Here is a 19,326-nt window from a genome sequence, read left to right as displayed (position 1 = left end):
TTTAGGCACAATGGACCCTTATCTCAGTCAGATTTAGATTGAAAAAGACATCAATAAATAATTATGGGTCCTCAGACTTTTAAGTAGGAATCTATGCACTGCGAAACACTACTTAATTGAGTAACTTCTGACACGGTATCCATCACAGAAAAGTGCTACCTCTGCAGAAAAGCAGGGGCTTCTTTCTGTCTCCTTTTTGTTAACAAGAGAAATATAAGAAAGTATTACGGAAAACAGGTTCAACAAGAGAACCTTAGCAACTGGAAAATCAAACTGAATACATAAGCAGAGATTCCAAATTAATTAATATATCAAAGTACTTCTCTGGATTGATTTTCCCTGCAGAATTACTGCTCTTCTGAAATGGGGAATCTAAATAAAATAAAAAAATGTGTTGGTCCAAATAGTTTGATGCCCTATAAAATAATGGCCAATGCTTTAAAAAGACCAGTTTATTAAATCAGTAGAGCTTTCTGTATCCACCATCTGATCAGCATTATCTTGAGAGCTCGGATGAACTGGACAAGATGTACCATTGCTGTTCCTCTGCTATTCAGTCAGGAATCATGAGTATGTTGCTATATGTGCATATTTTTTAAGTGGACAAGCTCTTCAAATATTCTGCCCCTCTTGAAAATACCACACTTCAAAAACAATGTTAAAACAAATTGAAAAATTAGTTTATACTGAATACCTTGAATATAACACTCAAATATACACTCAATAACATCCATCCCCTGCATTCTAGTCACATGTACAGTGTAAGTGTTTGCCGCTACTATTTTAAATCATTGCCAGAAAACTCAACCGTTAATGTTCAGGTGTGTGTGTATATAGACCACATGGATCTACATGAACTGCTCAGAAAAAGGCAACTCTATTGACAATCAGAGTGTGTTTATTTATGTGCTCTGAGAGCTGCAATGTCATGTGTACCTACAACAGCCATATGCTGTTACTTGGTGTCATATGTCAAGAAAGTGGGATTTCGGAGGAGGTTTGGAAAATGGCTGTTTCTCATATATTAATTTTCTGTTCATGCAGGATTCCTCATCCCACAATTAAACAGCGCACCAAGCTTGCAACTAAGAACTGCAGTATTCTTATAAGAATAGTAAAGCACTTTTATAAGTTCCTGGAGGAAAGTATAGATTTTGAATATCAATAAAGAAATAACTTAAATCTGTATCTCAAAATCAGGTTCACCTTTTAATAAATGTTGAAATGTGCAATATCCCTTACTTTACAGACAGAAGCGGCAAGTTTTCAAGTTTATTTCTTTCCGTTATCCTATTGTCAGTTGCAAAATCGTGTGAAGCAAACATATCAAAATCAATTACAACTACACATATATCCCAGTTGATTGTTTCTAAAATGACACATCTTATTGGATAGAGAGGAAGCAACTAATAACATTTTAATTACACAATGGCAGTTGATAAGATTCCCCCCCCTTTGTTTTTCACTGGAAATCACTGCAATGAATGATTGTCATCTCCAAAGGGAAAATACTGCAATAAAACTCAGGACAAAAATTAAAGGGTTCAATCTCCCCAGCACTTATATTAATGTTAACTTGAGTAAGGACAACAATAAAAAAGAAAAAAACCCTTTTTCTCACTCTAGACGTTACAGTTTAAACATTACACAAACACCCATATAGTGTAACAGAAACTGTAAACATATAGTTAGATCACATTTATGCCCAAGGGCCCAATCTTAGCAGTCAGTGGTACTGCATCAATGAGTTGGTTTACATTTCTGACTGAAAGCTCTGGGAAGCCCGTTCGTCTTTTATTATTATTATTTTAAAAAAATGCATTTCTGAAATTGTGGTTTGTTCAAATGAAATTTTAAATGTATTTGAGCCTTGTTTATTGATTTTTACATTTCACGATAACACACACCAGCGTATCTTGCCTTGTCTTGAGTGGGATAAAATGTCCCTACAACAGACGTAGCTATCTCATCTGTGGTAATGGATAAAGTCTCTTTATAAGATGTCATTTTGCCGACAATAGACAGTAAATAAAAGCCATGGCCAGCCTCTGTTAAATCAAAGCTTGTTCGGGATTTCAGGAGATTTGCAAATTACCTCAGGGATTTCTCTCTGTAACAAATGTTTTTAGGCTGTGCTAGTGAGAAACCATATGCTGCACTACTTGAGCAATTTTAGTTTCTTATAGTGATTTCCATCTTATAATTTGTAATACATTGGATGGGCAAAGTGGGAAAATCAAGTAAAATTTAAGATTGTCATGCAGACAAATAAAAGCATTTTTAATCATAGCAACAACAAAAAAATAAAAAGACGCCAGCCTATAATATCTTATATCCAGTTAGCATATAATATATTGTCACTGTTCACATCAAATTGAGTAAATCATACTATATCATTTCAATAAATACATTCAGTTGAGCTTATTTGTTGCAGTTACAGTAAAATGAATCGTAATATGGTTTAGATTTATTATGTTTTTCACTATGTGGATATTTAATACACTTGATTTCAATAGGACATGAAATCTCTTTGTATTTTCCTAATAAGAAAGCAATTTTTTGTCACAGCTCCAAGCGGTAATGTACGGTACCAGATGATTGCAAAGTCAGGCCTTTATTTTTGCTCTAATACAATCTGGGGTTTTACTGGGGAAACACTGTGGCAAGCTTAAGGGATGCAGTTCATTATACAGTCCATTGTACAGTGAAAAGAGTGGTTTTCAGAAATGAGAGACCTTGACTTGAAGCTTGCAATCTAGCCAAGGCTAACCAAACCTATAATAACCTTTTTAAACCAGTCAGGTTTCTGCAGTGGATTTAGCATGCTAGTGTAGTGGTACATCTTGTGCCAAGGATATTCCAAGACATTTTCTACATACTATCCTATAAAAGTTAAGAAAGTGTTGTTCCTCGTGGCCCGGCCATGCCTGTAATGGAAAATTATCACTTTTCTGTTTCTAATTTACCTTCATTTCCCTAATCTACCTTTAACAAAACAGTTGGGATGGACCTTCAGCTTCAGTTTTTTGTTGTTTTTACAGACCACCAACGATGAATCTGCGGAATGGTAAAGCTATGTGCAATGCTATCGAGACTTTGACAGCTTCATGGTTTTCAGTCCACTGCTATCTTAATGGAAGGCACAATGTGCTTAACTGGCTGGGATGACGATTTCCACTGATAGATACATGAAACCTTTGGGACTGTGGATATTGACAATTGGCCTCAGCCCGAGTATTTACAGATAGTCCACAGTCTTCCCAATGCAGGAGAGTTAATGATGACGAACAGACACAGACCAAATCAAAACATCAGATTACAGACACAGATCAATTAATTTGTCACAAGGTGTTATGGAGTTAGTTGGCACTCCACGTCACTATGGTGAGAAATCTTGCAATTAAATACTATAAACTAAAGTCAATGGATTGTACTGCTGCAGACATGCCTCCTATATCTATTATTTGGCTTTCTTGTTAACTAAACACTTTCAGATGCTTTTCGATGCAAAGCATTAAGTGTCCTTATTTTCTTACTGTGGCTCTGAGACCAAAACCTTATGATTTTAAGTATTTTGTCAAAACGGTAAGTGTTGATAACGTCAGAGATGTGTATTTCAAATGTAAAACATTACTAAAGAATCAAAAAAATGCTGAGAAAGTTAAAAACTTGATAACCATTAACTATTTGAAAAACCATTAACTTTGCTTTAATTGCTTTAAAATTTGCTTTAATATTAGGACAATCTTAAACTTAGTATAACATTTTCAATCCTGCTTAACAATGAATTGATTAGTATTGTGGAGAAATCGATCAGAGTCTGCTCTGTATATCAAGAGAAATTCAGGGCTATTGTGTCACTGATCTGAATTTAAAGGCTAACCTTTGACCTCGCCTGTCATTGACACTACTGGTACGCTGCATCCATTGTAAATCGATGGTCAGTCCTAGGGTCACTTCCTATATATATATATTTATTAAAAAAAAACTCTGGTTATCAAGCTGTCACTTCAAATAAACCTACCTTGCAAATGAGATGTCAATCTTGTTAAGAGACAGACAGAGAGAGAGAGAGACATGAAGGTAGAAAAGACACATAGCAATGACTTAATTTAATGAGGTAAACTTATATCCTTTAGATGTCTGCATTTACAGTGTACAAGTAAATCTTTACATTAACCATTGTAATAAGTTTAAGGGTGCACACGCGTTCTTACAACATGTTTCATATGTACATGTAATTTTATGGAAAGTAGACACACAATAAGTAGCATTGCCATATTAACTGATCTTGCAGGCTGCTCTAATGTTTTCTTTGAGTTTCATGCCCTGCCTTTTAACATTTTAACAAGCCTTACTCAATGTCCATTTGAAGTGACTGAGTCGCAGCACTGTGCTTTATATTTCATCACAAAACAGCTGACAGAAACCGTAGAACCCCACCAAATTCTGTTCATATATCATTCTAGCTCTAACCACATTTCATGGTCATATAGTTTCGATTTTTAAATTGCATGTCTGTTTTTCCATTGTATTTCAGAGTTTTGGGTGATTTGTTGGTTTGAAGTTATACATAAGAAATGTAACAGTAATTCATGAATTTTCTTGTTTTGTTTTTTTGTGTGGAGGAGATTGTGTGTTATTTTATTATTTATTATTTATTTAGGTTTAATCCGTGCAACAATGGGTTCACAATCTGAGCCTCTGTACTGTTTATGATTGAGTTATTTTAAGAATATTAACAAAACAAAATCTCCCCTTTATGAACTGTATCATTTAGTGAGAATACTTTTCTTAAAGTATACAGTTTAGAATATACCACTGTACACTTAATTGTAAACTTTATGCAATTAATTTTTCATTAACCTTTTTTTTTAAGTATTTTACAGACATATTCCATATAGTATAGTTTACCATTCTGATCTCCGTAAATAGGAAGATCATGTATGCACAGTAGTAATAATTATTGTGGAATAATGCACCCGTTTCAAATCCTTTGCTATTTGCTCTTTTAATGGTTGTAGCAAACAAACCGGACCACATTTGGCTGTATAGTATATCTTACTATCAAAATAATGTGTTACAACAGGTTACACTCAAGCTTACAAAAATCCTAGATACTGCACGCCTGGGGAGGAATTAAAAATAAATAACCTACACATTTGTTAGGTTTTGTTTTTTAAAAGATAAAATATAGATGCCATATATTTCGATGTTAAACACTTTTTAAAGTATTAATCTATTTATGTATTGGTTTACTTTATTTGCATCACAGCCTGTATTCCTTGGGTGGTATAAAATTAGCACAAGCGACGTGCTGGCGGACCGAGGCCTCTGCGAAGTCCCTCAGTGGATTAAACACAAGGCTCTGTGGAGACGGCACTCCTTATGAGTAAGAGCTGCACAAGCAAGGTGGAATCCTTTAAAACATAAAAGATGCTCTTCCCTATTTTTTTCCCTTCCTTTAACATATTCTCAATGGACCTCCAGGGCTAAGCCTTCTACTCCCCCCCCCCTTCTTCCCAGAGTAAGTTGTTTGTGCTGTCATGAGCCGTTGTTTTGGTAAATGGCGAGTTAAACAGATATATCCAAGCGTAAAATCTAAAAATGTCCCCTGTGAGTGCCTGGGGGGGGTTGTTTGAAATCAACTACATATCAATTGAGCGGCGTAGAGCGGATCCTATGATAAATTCTATTCCACAGACGCGTTATAAATTACATTTTTTTCCCCCCCAACTCTGCTTCATCTCACCTCCCCAGAGGCTCTTAAACTGAAAACTATGATTGTGTTGTAGGAACATTTTCGCAGCTTGAGCGACGCCATTAGCATTGCATGTGCCAGAACGCCTACGCCCCCTAACCCCCCCCCCCACCCAACCGCCCCCCCACCCTTCCCTTACAAAATGCAATATGCGCTTTGTAATTTTGCTGTTCATTATCTCATTGTTTTCTGTAAGTACAAGCTTAGATTGAATTACTGCAGGCTCTATTGTCTATTTGGAATTCTCCTTCCATGCAGCGCTGCTAATGAATGGGCAATTTAGTCTATCTTTGTGAAGGCTTCTTCTGTGCATCAGCCACTTAATTACTCTGAGACTTTTCACTGCTATTTTATTACATTACAGACGTGAGCCGGTTCTGGGTTAGTGATCAGGCTGGGTCTTAAGGTAGAATTGTGTTTAAAATTAAACTAGCACCGGAGTCCAAGTGAAACAAACAAACACACAAACACACACATGCATATAAATAACTATAGGGGTTTCAAAATATGCTGTGGTGCTTTTCTATTCTTTTTATTCTGTAATCACAAAAGCAATGCTTTTTGTTCCATTGATAGAATACCTCACACTCAGTGATAAGCACATGTATTTTATCATGGATATGTAACTGAGTGCTTCTCTTCGAGGTGCTATCTTCTAGTACAGAATAGTGGTACACATAGCCTATCAGTATACTGACTACACAATGTGTATGGCAATGAATTAGTCTAAATTCATATTTAATTTTTTGGCAGTATTTACTTATTTTGAAATCTACCTGTTTTATCCTGATTATTAACTCAATTTTAAACAAATGAATCTTCTTGAAACATACCATATATTCTACCACTCACAATGGCTTACATAGCTACTCAAAAACATTTCTCAAAATCTGTTACAATTTTGATTCAATTTACTAATTTGTAAGATAATTAATGTTACATTAAAAGATCCCGCTGTTACATTTCAATTGTCTTATTCCCTCCTGTTGTATTGTTAAAATGGAAAATAATTTTGTTATTTAACGGCATATTAACTTAAGTGTTTAAAAGCATGAGGCTATTAGCAAGAAAAAATTAAGACCTTCCTGCAAATCCCCATTTGAAGCAGTAAGCATTTCTCATTATAATCTGTGAGATGTATGTATGTATGTATGTATGTATGTATTTGTTTATGTATGTATTTATGGACAGTTTAGTTGTAAAGTGTGAGACTAGCGTTTTTAATTTTACATTAAATCTACATTTCTCAATCAATATGTTTTCAGTGGAAAACAACAATTTAACATGTATCCACGAGTGTTGTCCGAACTGTTGAGCCTCACTGGTCTCAATGACTTGTTCTACTGAAAGGGCAGCCACACAAAAAGTCAAATGGGACGAGTTACACAGGGCACTCATGCAGAGGGAAGAGCACAGCGCAGTAAGTGAATAATAAGTGTCTCATGTGTCTCTAGACAGCCTTTTAAATTAGTGGGGATTCTTAAAAATTCCAAAGAAGAATACAAAACAGGATATACTTTAAAGTAATATTTCAGTTTATATAGTTCTCCTCTTTTTCCGATCAACAGATTTACAAAATCAAAGTAATTTTCTTAAGCTGCTGCATAATTACATGTGTTCACAGGGCACGTCATGAGAAACACACACCCGTCCAACATACAGAATACATCAAAAGCCACTTACAAACTTGCATCGTCATGAAAAGCTTGAAATACATTTTTGTAGAAAATGCAGATGAATAAATAGTGTATGTTTAAAATGTTCCCCTATTAATTATACTGCTGTTGCCAAAAAATGTTTTACTCCAAATTAAAAGTTTGGTTCAGTTTTCTATTGTTTACTTTGATGTAGATCTTTGAAAATTGAAATCTTTCTTAGAGGAGAGTGAATGCTGTGATCAAATACTGTATCACAAGACACACTTTAGAAATGCCACCCTGTCATTTAACATGTGACATTCTTTTTGTTTCTCCACCTTCCTTGTCTTCACTTTTTAGGGAGGTAGTGACCTTGAGTGGCTACTGACTTTATCCTAATGTTTTTATTTTTTATTTTTTCCTTCAATTTAAGAGGTGGCATAATGTGTTCTATTAGACAAGGCCATTAGGCCATAGATAATGTCTTTTCTTGTCTGTACAATATCAATAAATAAAAAAGTCATGGTTATGTTCACATTGTACAAGCTTCCTTTCTGAATGTTGAAGTCAGCATTCAAAATATGAATCATAAAAGTCTGATTAACCTGTAGTTTCTAGGTTATATCTTTTCAGCTTGTTTGGCTATTTGTCCCTTAAAGGCAATGCAGGACAAAAGGGATCAGAACAACCCAGTATAAGTAAAGGCACAGAAAATTCATTATACATATGAATGTGTATTGAAAGAGTGCGGTGTAAACATCTATGGAAATATATGTATGGAATGATTATACCAAGATAATGCGCCACCAAACAGCCTGAATCCGGGCTCTCGCTTATCAGATTTGCATATAACAGTTTTCCAGTGATTATAATTTTTCTTTTTTCCCCGCATCACTTGTGCAATCTGGGAAAATGAGCCAGGGGTGATTGAATGCAGGTGGAGATACTCTGTGAGTGTACTGGCCTGAGCGCCAGTAATATCTTGCGCTGTGGTAACGAGCAGTGGCAGTGCTTCTCCTGAGCTGCGCTTAACGAGTCCTCCTGTAAAGGGAAATCGGAGCAGAGAGTGGCCTGCTGTAACACAACGCTGGCGTTACAAAAGCCACGAACTGGGACATAGACAGTTTTCCTTTTCCGTCTATTTTTTTTTCTTTTCAGGGAAATTTGACTCCTTACTTAGCCAAGGAAAGGTACAGATCTCCTCCGAGCCCTCTGAGACATCAATATGTTTGGTATGCCGAGTGCTGGCTCTGTTACAGCAAATTAGTGTACGGCTGGAGGAGGATAATGCAATATGCGCTTCCTGGTTCCCTAGCTGACTTGTACGCCGGCTAACGATACTCATGTGCCAAGGAGAAGCATGCACATTATGCGTTCCCTGCAATAGCAGTAGAGGCATTAGACAGAGCTCTGAGCATTAATGGTACACCATAAAAAATAAAAAAAAGCTAGCAAAACAAGCTTGGCCTTCGTACAGAACGCCGCAGGATTTAAAAATGACTAAACTTCACATTGTGTTTCTCTTATTTATCCTTTATGCAAATTGTTTCTTAGTGGAGTCCATTAGGCTCACTGCATGGGAGAGGGGGCCTCTTGTCTCCGAGTGTGTACTATAGCAACATTAGAGCTGAAACACTGGCGTCTTTGGACAGTAAAGCTGTCAGAGTCTCTATTCTCTCGTAAGGATTCACAGCTCAAGAAGATGAGCAGCGCCTTTTCTATTTCTGAACGCTGCTAATATCGTTCAGGCTTATTGGGGACAATATCTACTATTCTGTAACATAGACACTACAGTAGCATTTCTCTTCACCGCATACCCTCAGATAATCTATTTACATTTGAATTTGCACATTAAGAAAAATAGCAGTCTCCCTAATTTGCTTTTGAAAAACAGAATGTGTTTGCGGTGCATTTATTAGTATTTTTATTGTTATGAAGCTTAGAGAACATTTAAAATATGAAATGTTATTTTAGACTGTGTTGTACCATCTCACAAATCCAAATTAGATTCATATGATACATACTGGTAGCTATAAAACATTTTATGTACTGGATTTAATCAGAACATCAGCCAGCGTTTGATAAGCTTCTATTGGGCAGCATCCAATAGAAAGAAACCTTAGTAATTATAACTCAGTCACCTACTTCTGCATGACTGACTGTCCAGTATGATGAAAAAGGCCAATCCGCCAGATACAAATGTGCTTGTGCACCCTCCATTCTGTGCTGTGTATTTTGGTGCTATTGTGTTGTTTATAATGGTCATTTGCATATGGCAGGGCTGTAAAAAAAATATTTTTATACATGTATAGAAATGAATGTATGTGCAACAGAAGCTATATTTGACATGCTATATAGTTTTTTCATATAAAACATTCTGATTTTTGTTTGTTTGTTTTCTTTACTTTTTGTTTTAATCCAAACAAACAGAATCATATAAACAGGAGATGACCTCTCTGCAGGAAATTATTCCTTAAAGCCATTCAAGTTCAGAAGGATTGTTCAGCCATCCCTGGAAATATTAAATGTCTCTCTCTTTCTCTCTTCTTCTTGCAAAAAGACAATCTAACAATTTCATGTAATTTTTCATGCCAGTGGCCCCAGAATTTGATGGAAAACAGTGGGGAAGCCTACAGTGGAGGCAGAGAGAGTTTTGCTCTGGGCGAAATGACTTGCTTGGAGATTTGGCCTGTGGTTCTTACTGTTTTCATTTGAATGTAGAGACCTTTTTATATTGTTCTTTTTATTTATTTATTTTCTGTAAGGAATACAAAATTACAGAAAGGTCTGGGTTAATATCTTCCTGTGGCCTGCGTGCTATATCTCTCAGTTAAAGCAAATGAAATGGGTTGCCCTCGCTCAGTCACATAGTCACAGACCTTGAAATATGAACTGTAGTTTGGTAATGAATTCAGGTCATTACATCAACTTTCCTGTGCATTATCCACTTTCCTTTTGGAAGCAGTATGACTTGAAATATATAGTAACTTAATAATTGTAACCTTACTTTATATTATATCATATCAAAATTAATTTTACAAAACTGTATTGCAATATTTAGATAGATGTGTGTGTGTGTGTTTGTATACATGTTAGCTAAGATATGCTTACACATCATGATATTTTCAAAATGGATTTCAATACATCTTTCCAGTCAGGTGTGTATATATATATATATTATATAGCCTATATCAACGAGACAAGGGGAGATTTCTACTTGTCTAAGAAAATGGTCAACTGTCCAAAGAGGGCAGTATTTGTACTGAAGCTCACACTTTGAGTAGAAGCAAAAAGAGGAAGTAAAAGTCAGTGGATCCCAACTGTGCCATAACTTGGAACCACACCAGAGATTAATACCATCACACAGGTATGGGCCGTCCCAGTGACAGCATTGCAGTGAAATTAACTTCATGCAACTTTGCATCTATAGGTTCTGTACCCTGAATGATCTGGAATGATACAGACAGAGAAAGACAACTCTCTCTCCTGTCATTTCTATCCACGGGATGAGTTCATGGTCATAGGGCATGTAGAATCAATATTTCAAAACGTCTTTCATGTAACTGAAGGTGGCATGATATCATTATTCAAGACTGAGTAGATAATGGAGAAGACCACAGACCTGGAGGCAGAAACTGCTTTCAATCCAATCAGCTTCAGATGTTCAGTTCGGTTGATTTCCAATATGATTAGATTCCGGATTCTGAACTGTAATTGAATCCATGAGACCTACCCTTAAATAATAAAGTAGACTTTAGGAAAAGGAAGGGGGGATCAGGAAAAGATTGAGAAAGGTAACATTTCCTCTTTAGCTGTAATTAGCCAGGCTGTTAAATGCGGTGAACTGGTAATGATTATCTGTTTCTTCTGTGAATAAATTGGCAGTGGCAGCTGGCTATTTAAACAGATTGCTGCTAAGATAAATGAAAGCAAGTTTGTGTGTGTGTGTGTGTGTATGTGTGTGAAAAGCAGGCTTACTGTATCACAGAAGATTTGAAAGCCTAAATCAATGTCTTCATGTTGTGGGTGACCCTACCTAGACATTTCACACTGTACTGGGGAGCCGGAAGACTTTGTTTAGCACGCCCAGTAATCTTTAAGAGAATATGCTAATGAGGCTGTCCCTCCTGCCCTCTCCCTCTGATCAGACTTAATTGTCTGAGCCAGGCTGCCAATTAACTAAAGGGTCTTCGTTAGCTCAATCTCGGAGAGCTCGCCGTAAGGTTAATTGATTCATGTAGGCGCAATGCTCTTGTGGACGGATCCCCCACCGCGGTGCATCACGCATCGGTGGCCGCCGGCCTAACGAGAGAAGCCAGGCTTTGATTGCCAGGGCATCGGAACACAAGACACCTGCCGGTTTGCCAAACACACACACGGCTTTCTGAGAGGCCACAAAACACGACAACGGCCTGTCAGAAACAACCAGCCCAAGCTGCTGGTGCTAGAGCGAGGGTCAAACGCGTTCTGTAGGACATAATTCACCTGCAAATACCGAGAGTACAGGGAAGGACAAAGGTCCTGGTGGGATTGGGATGAGGGGACGCAGGATGTGAAAATTATATACAGGAGATGCTCCTACAGTGCACAATAAAATAGCAATCCGCACACATTGAGAATTGTATAAAGGTGCAGGATTCAAACAAAATCAAAAGTAAAAATAGCATAGTACACACTCACTTACGTGCTCCCAAAACAGTTTCATTAAACCAGGGATTTTTACTTAAGATCCTACAGTGACCTGGGCCCCATTTCTTGACCCCTGCCAAAAAGCATGTAAAAGCCTCTCCCTAGAATGGTCTCTTTAAAAAAAAATGTTGATTGTATTTTTATTTAATTAATGTGAATCCTATAGAAACTTGATTCATCGATTCTTTTTGAGGCATGGTTAAAAATGTATTTTTGTGGGATGGTTGGGATCGATGCTATGCATTTGAGAAATGTTTTGGTAAAGAAAAGGGTATTTTTTATTTCATAAGAAACAATGTATAAAAATAATGAGCTCTAAACCACCTCTCTAAGCCCTCCTACTTCTTATAGATATATCACTTAATAAAGTGTTCTTCAATTCCATTATTATTATTTTTTAATTCACTGCACTATAAATCCTATTGTTAAATAAATTAATTTAGATAAGTAGATAATATGATTTAAGGGATTTGGGTGCGCTTCATTTTACATTGAAGAAATTACCATGGAATAGCAACTACAGAAAATGAGATGAGCTGAATAGTATCACAGCGGCATCACGTTGCATAAAGCTGCTGACTTGGGTTTATGGGTTGCGAAACAGAGAGACGGATTGCAGGATTGACAGAGGCAGTCTGAACAGATACGTTTTCAGAAGGCACTGAAAAGCAGTCAGCGTTGGGGCCGGCATGATGTTCAAGCAAAAGATGTTTTAATAAGTCTTTAAAGAGTTAGTTTTCCCATGGTTTTAGTATGTTAACCATGCATTTACACTGCTTTCCCATAGTCTTGTATCATAGTTAACTATACTTCTCCATGCTTTACTATGATTTCACTTTACTTTCCAACACTTTTACTGCAGTTCTCCGGTGATATACTACAGTAAACATTTATAAGGCAGGTGTATAACAGCTGTGTGAAATCTCCATCTCAAACCGGTTGAGTATGCTTTGATTTAACTAAACATGAATAGGATATGAATCTTTTTTTTTTTTTACTGAACTGCACATCCAATTCATATCTGCAAAATTGGAAATTCAGGCGATAATAATGGAGTATGTTCTGGGGAAGGAAATGGAAGCAAAAGAAGAGGTCTGTGTGTCCAATGGGGGATGCTTTCTGATCATGTATATTGTGTCACTAGGTGTGGAATGTACTGTGGCAAAGTCTAATGAAGTGTGACGCCATTATCTATGGGGTGAAATGACACGGCTGGGCCTCAGCGCGCCCTGCGTCTCCATCTCCTCTCTTCTGTATGTGTTCTACCAAAGGGATTTTGAAGCCTGACCTATTTTTACTATATTTGCAAGTCAGTATGGTTTTGCATGCAGGAAGTTGCTCACCCTTGCCTCACAACACGACACCTAATGGCCCATCCACACAGTTACGATACGATACCCACCGAGGAGCTCTTGCTTTGTTATACCCTGTGATGTAATTACACTCCAGCATCATTAGGACCTATTATGTGGACCTCTGCTTGTATCAGTGCGCCACAATAAAGGGACAATTTTAGCAAAGCCAGGGACAGACAGGTCTCCCTTCGGCCTCATTGTTGCCATCTTAAATCCAGGCACGCCAGAGTGTTAGCATTGTCCTCGTTAATATGGAGTATCTCATTAAGTGTCATTTCACTTGATAAAGATATGGTCTTGTGTTGTCTGCCGAATGAATAAGTAAAGATAAAGTATCTCTCAAGTTACCCTGAAGGTTCACTGAGGTGTAAGACCATGCACCTGGAACTTCTAAAGAGGCAATTAATAACATTGACTGAAGTTTTACTATTCTGTGCTTGTTATTATTATTATTATTATTATTATTATTATTATTATTATTATTATTATTATTATTATTATTAGTAGTAGTAGTAGTAGTAGTAGTAGTAGTAGTAGTATTAGTATTAGTATTAGTATTAAAGACACAACCAAGATAGGGATTACATTTTGCTGTGGATACATTTAAATAGATAAAATCAAACTAGAGGTCACCCTGTTTCCTTCTTAAATAAGCATTAGACTTATTTAAAGTTGGCAGTGTGTGTTGTACCCTTGAGCAAGGTACTGTACCTAGATTGCTCCAGTAAATACCCAGCTGTATAAATGGGTAAAATGAATATGATATGTTGTAACAATTGTAAGTCACCCTGGTCTGCTAAGAAATCGGATAATAATAATAATAATCATATGCTCAGTAAGACACAGAGGGATGCAGCCACACACTCCCCTTTGCCCTGTGGCCGTGCAGTATGACTACTGTGCATCCCCTGCTTACTTTAGTGTATTTTTCTGCCTTATTACTGTGATTATATTTAGGACTTTTACAGTTTTATAAGGATTTTTTAACACTCCATAACTGGGGTGATTTCACCAGAAGAAAGTGAACTGAGAAGTTGTTGCAGAGTGTATTTAATCAGGCTTCTGACTGCCATGTGATGAATGCCTAAACAGCTGGTCAACATCTGTAAAAGAAAATGGCAAAAGAGAGATTACTCCTCCGCAAGCCTGCTTCATTTGAGCTGATTTTGTCTACTATTTTAAGATTAACTGCTTACACAGAAAAAAATATGTAGCAGTATGTAGTAATAATAATAACAACAATAATAATAATAATAATAATAATAATAATAATAATAATAATAATAATAATAGCTACTGCAAGGAGTTCAACATAAATAAAAACATCTCTGCAAGTCAAATAAATAAATCATTTCGCAAGATTGTTTATACTTTGATTATTATTATTATTATTATTATTATTGTTATTATTATTATTATTATTATTATTATTATTATTATTATTATAATTATTATTATCATTATTATTATTATTGTGGATTCAAGGTTTTTATTAAGTGCTTCAGCTAATCTCTCTTGCTTTAACAGCCTCGTGCACAGCGAGGCCTTCTGCTTCACTGCCTTTATCTCCTGGACAAACCCCAGCACTGACAGGGTTAATATAATCTGTATCACTTTGGGAGGATGTTGGGAGGTGCAGGGGGGACGCGGGGGTGATGGGAGAGACTGAGGATTGTAGAAAATTCCAATTGACATTGTGTTTGCAAACAGAAAGTGACACGGCGGTCCATTTTTAAACATATGTAAACTGATCTATTATCAGCAGAGGGGGGACCGTGTGGGAAGCTTGCAGGCAGAGTAATTAATTTCCATGCATCTCATTGCCAGAATTGCTTACTGATCCGGGGAGCAAGATCAGAGATGTCACTGTACAAATTGAGTCAGAGCCTTCACCCCTCCACGCAGTGCCCAATTTTACACACGCCTGACAAAGTATCAAGAAGAGGGAGGAAAATCACTACAGTCCCCCAGGGTGATGGACAGGGTGAATTGGCCCAATAAATTGTGCCCAGTAAAAAGCTGTGTCTTGTTCATTAAAAGGCAGTGAATCTCTATTGCTTTTCATTAGCGCCTGCCTTGCTAGACAAGATGTTTAATCGGCAGAGCACTTACACACGGCTGGCCCAGTCGGAGCGAGAGACAACAGCCTGCTAAAAAGAGATTCTTATTTATTAAGGAGAGGTGACAGGTACTGAATAAGTGGTTTTCTTTTGCCGTTTAGGACCGAATTCTCTGCAGACAGTTCCCACTTTGGTTATGAAGGGGATCATTTTGTGACGGCCTGTTTTCCAAAGAGAGAGAACGGCTATTTCATTTGTGGGACACTATGGGACACTTCTGGAAATAATTTCTTTTAGGAGACCTCATAATAGGCGGCTGAATGTAAATACCTTAATTTTGCTCATGGAATGATGATACTTTTGTGTTTTATGATGTTTTATGTTTTTATATTGTATTTGTAATAAATGCGTATTTCACAACAATAAGTGCTTTTACAATAACAAGTATTTTTAATACACAAATTTACTAATATTAATTTTGTTTTCCTTCTTCTGGCACAGAACAAATGTGAAGCTTTCACTCACTTGTACTCACTTCTCGTATAGCATCATTTAATAAATTTGATACTTGATACTGTACATATTATAGACAAATGTGTTAAATCATTAATGTATAATCAAATGTTTATTAATAGTATTACCTCCCATAGAAGGAAGAAAATCACAAACACACTTGCAATACATTTTCTGAGGGTGGTTATTCCATGGCAATTGAATTTAACCATCAGATAGCAAAGTGATTGCAAGCATTAATCTTCCATCTAACAGATCCTCTTAAGTGTCTTTGGCGGCAGATGAAAATCGGCTGTAAAAGCGGTAACGAAGGAGTTTACTAGTATTAACGAATAGTGATGGTACAAGTGAGGTAAAACAAGCCTTTGAAACTTTAATAGGTGTATGTAAAACCAAATCTGTTACTAGTGATCTGTGCGATACTGAGCCCGTGTGTGCCTTGAATGTGATTACACTACCAGCCCGAACTTGAACACAAACTTGCTCCCCACAGCCAACTTGCCTACAGTGTCAGTGAGAGGAATTGGTTTGTTGCAGATGTAATGTTTTCAAGGCACATCTGCAACACAAAGCCCTGCTGTGTCTCTAATCTCTAACTAAAACACTAGAAAGCCTGTTTCTGTGTCATTTTCTTACTGGTGGCAGATTTGACTATTTATATTATAACTTACGTATTTGACTGCTATTACAAGAACATGGTTTACATGGATAATGCATTTTCTTAATGAAAACTATTATTCGTAATAAAATTCAATGGTTTCCACTCCATGTCTTTATTGAGTCTTTTTAGTGAGATGTACAGAACGGAAGCTACCCTGTTCAGGTGGAAACAAGGTAATGTGTTCTGAGAAATTCCTGGAGTTGCCTACATTTTTACCATATCTTCCATTTTATATTGTTTAATACACTTTGTAGTAGTTTAACACAGATATTGTTTAGGCTGCATCTCAAAAATACAAAAGAAAAAATCCTTTCACTATTTGTAGACACTGATGTATTCTATTGTTCAGTACTGTTGATCTTTTAAAGCCTAGAAGAATAGTAAAGTATATCTACTCATAATTTAGTTTTTGGTATAAATATGCAAATATGTTGTATTGCACTAGCAGTACACACACGAACACAAGGGCTACCGCAGTTTGGAAGACCCGTAGGTTCATTAAAATTACAGTAGGTGCTTATGTTGCTGCCAGCCCATTGAAAGCTGACACAACACATCAAATGAATTGTCCCTTTGATATCCCTGACAGAAACCTTGGTCTACAAAATGTGACTTTTGAAAGGGAACAGCAATAAAGGTTAAGAGTTCTGTCTGCCGAATCTTAGCAAATGGGAGGAATGGGGATTTTAAACAAAAGGGAGAGGGAAAGGGGGGGGGGGTGCAGGACAAAGTGAGAAACAATTTTGAAGAGCAAATCCCATCTTGTGTGGACTTCAGCTCATTAGAGAAATCGAGTTTATTCCCTTGCTCTAAGCTACTATCAAGATTCCATCCATTTTTTAGTACGATCAATATTTATGAAACCCAGGGGAACTGTGGCATAAAAACACAAATAAACAATCTGTTTGCTATATGGACTGTGGGTTGCGAGAACCATTGAGGCTCTGTAACACATCAAGCAAGTGTTCTGCGCTAACAGTAACCACCTAATTGTGATGAGCCAAACATTAATGCCAGCAGTTCACAGGCTGCGCTTAAACACAGTCAGACACTCTGTTGATTGGAAACATACCTCCTTCCAGCCCTTCGCACTTCCGAATGGCTGTACACCGTGAATGACTGTCTGACTGACACATTAGCATTTGCAAGGAGCGCTGCAGAGAGCGGCGTTGCAGGAAGGAAAACCAATTAGGTTTAAAAGTCATATTTGTGAAAAATTCCTCTTAGTCGTGTTTGTGCGTTCCGTCTCCCCATGCTTTGTTTTCTGTGATTATAAAATAATTAGGGAAGATAGAAGTGTGGTAAATTATTAGCAGCAGGGACCAATGTCATTAGCTCTTCACAAATGTTCGATCTTTCTGAAGCTTTTCACCGTGCCCCTGCTGAATTGTATACAAAGATTGCCTTCCCAGATAGATACACAGACATATAGATACACAGGGAGAGAATACAATTAAGATTATTTTTTATTGTATGATTATTTGTAGTTGTTTAACAAATCTGAGTTTTATATATATATATATATATATATTTAGACCACCTTTAATTGCAGTCTGAATATTTCAAAGTGATGTTATTCAATTGATCATGGACAAACTATCTACAAAGAAGTGAGGAGGTGTAAACTGTTTCATATTTTACATAATGATTGTACGATGCTATCACATGGATATGGTATTATTTCTAATTAAATCATCTCCCTAGTGCAGGATTCTTATGATTTTTTATTTTATTTGCACAATAAGATGTTCAAATGTGTATACATTGTGTTCATAACAGGACAGACTTTGAATAAACACTCCTCTTAGCAGAGGTGGAATCCTTAATTCACTTCAATTGTTCCTCTTAATCCAACCCAGTCATTAGTAATTGGAAACAATTAATTGGTTAATTAAGATTTTCTTTATTTAGAACTCAAAGTGTTAACAAGCACCTTGTTTGTGGCTTTTTTCTTTCCTCCTCCTTTTTGTTTTTGAGTGCACGTATCGTCTGAGTTTGTTTGAGGATGGCATGTAATTAACATGTCATAATCAAAATGACTAAGTTTGACACATTGTAATCACTGCATGGAGATTATAATGTAGCCAAGGGCGATCCATGCGGCCTGTCTTAATAGCATTTGCATAATGAAAGCACAGTGGCAGTAATAGCTTTCCTTTCTCTTATTATCATAATTTCACCCAGGGCTGCATCGACTTTGCCTCTGTCACACATTACCTCGGATCCGGGAAGGACTGGAACGTCTTGCAACAAAGTCACTATCAGCTCCCCCCGCAGCCCTCCCTACGCGCACAGCAGCTGCTTCTATATTCTTGACACTATGGTTAAAATACAATTTTTTAAACCAGAAAGGAAGGCTGTTCTCTCACAATGTACTGTGTATATGCAAGTCTCTGACACTGGCTTTGAATGGGGAGAGTCAGCCAACAACAAAATGACAAAAAGGAAATACAGCATGAAAATATGAAATACACTGAATGACTGACACATATACCAGTATATTGTGAGTCCTGGCTTCAATCCCATAGAACACCTCTGGACTGAGCTGGACCAGTGAATTAAAAAATAGATCACAGTGACAAACCTCTGCACTGGACACTGTGTGGCAGGAGGAAAGACAGTGTTCCCAGGAAAGTATGGTCTCTTATAG

The sequence above is a fragment of the Amia ocellicauda genome, chromosome 8 (genome assembly GCF_036373705.1).
Source record: "Amia ocellicauda isolate fAmiCal2 chromosome 8, fAmiCal2.hap1, whole genome shotgun sequence".
Lineage (NCBI taxonomy): Eukaryota > Metazoa > Chordata > Actinopteri > Amiiformes > Amiidae > Amia > Amia ocellicauda.
This window is presented reverse-complemented; position numbering follows the sequence as displayed.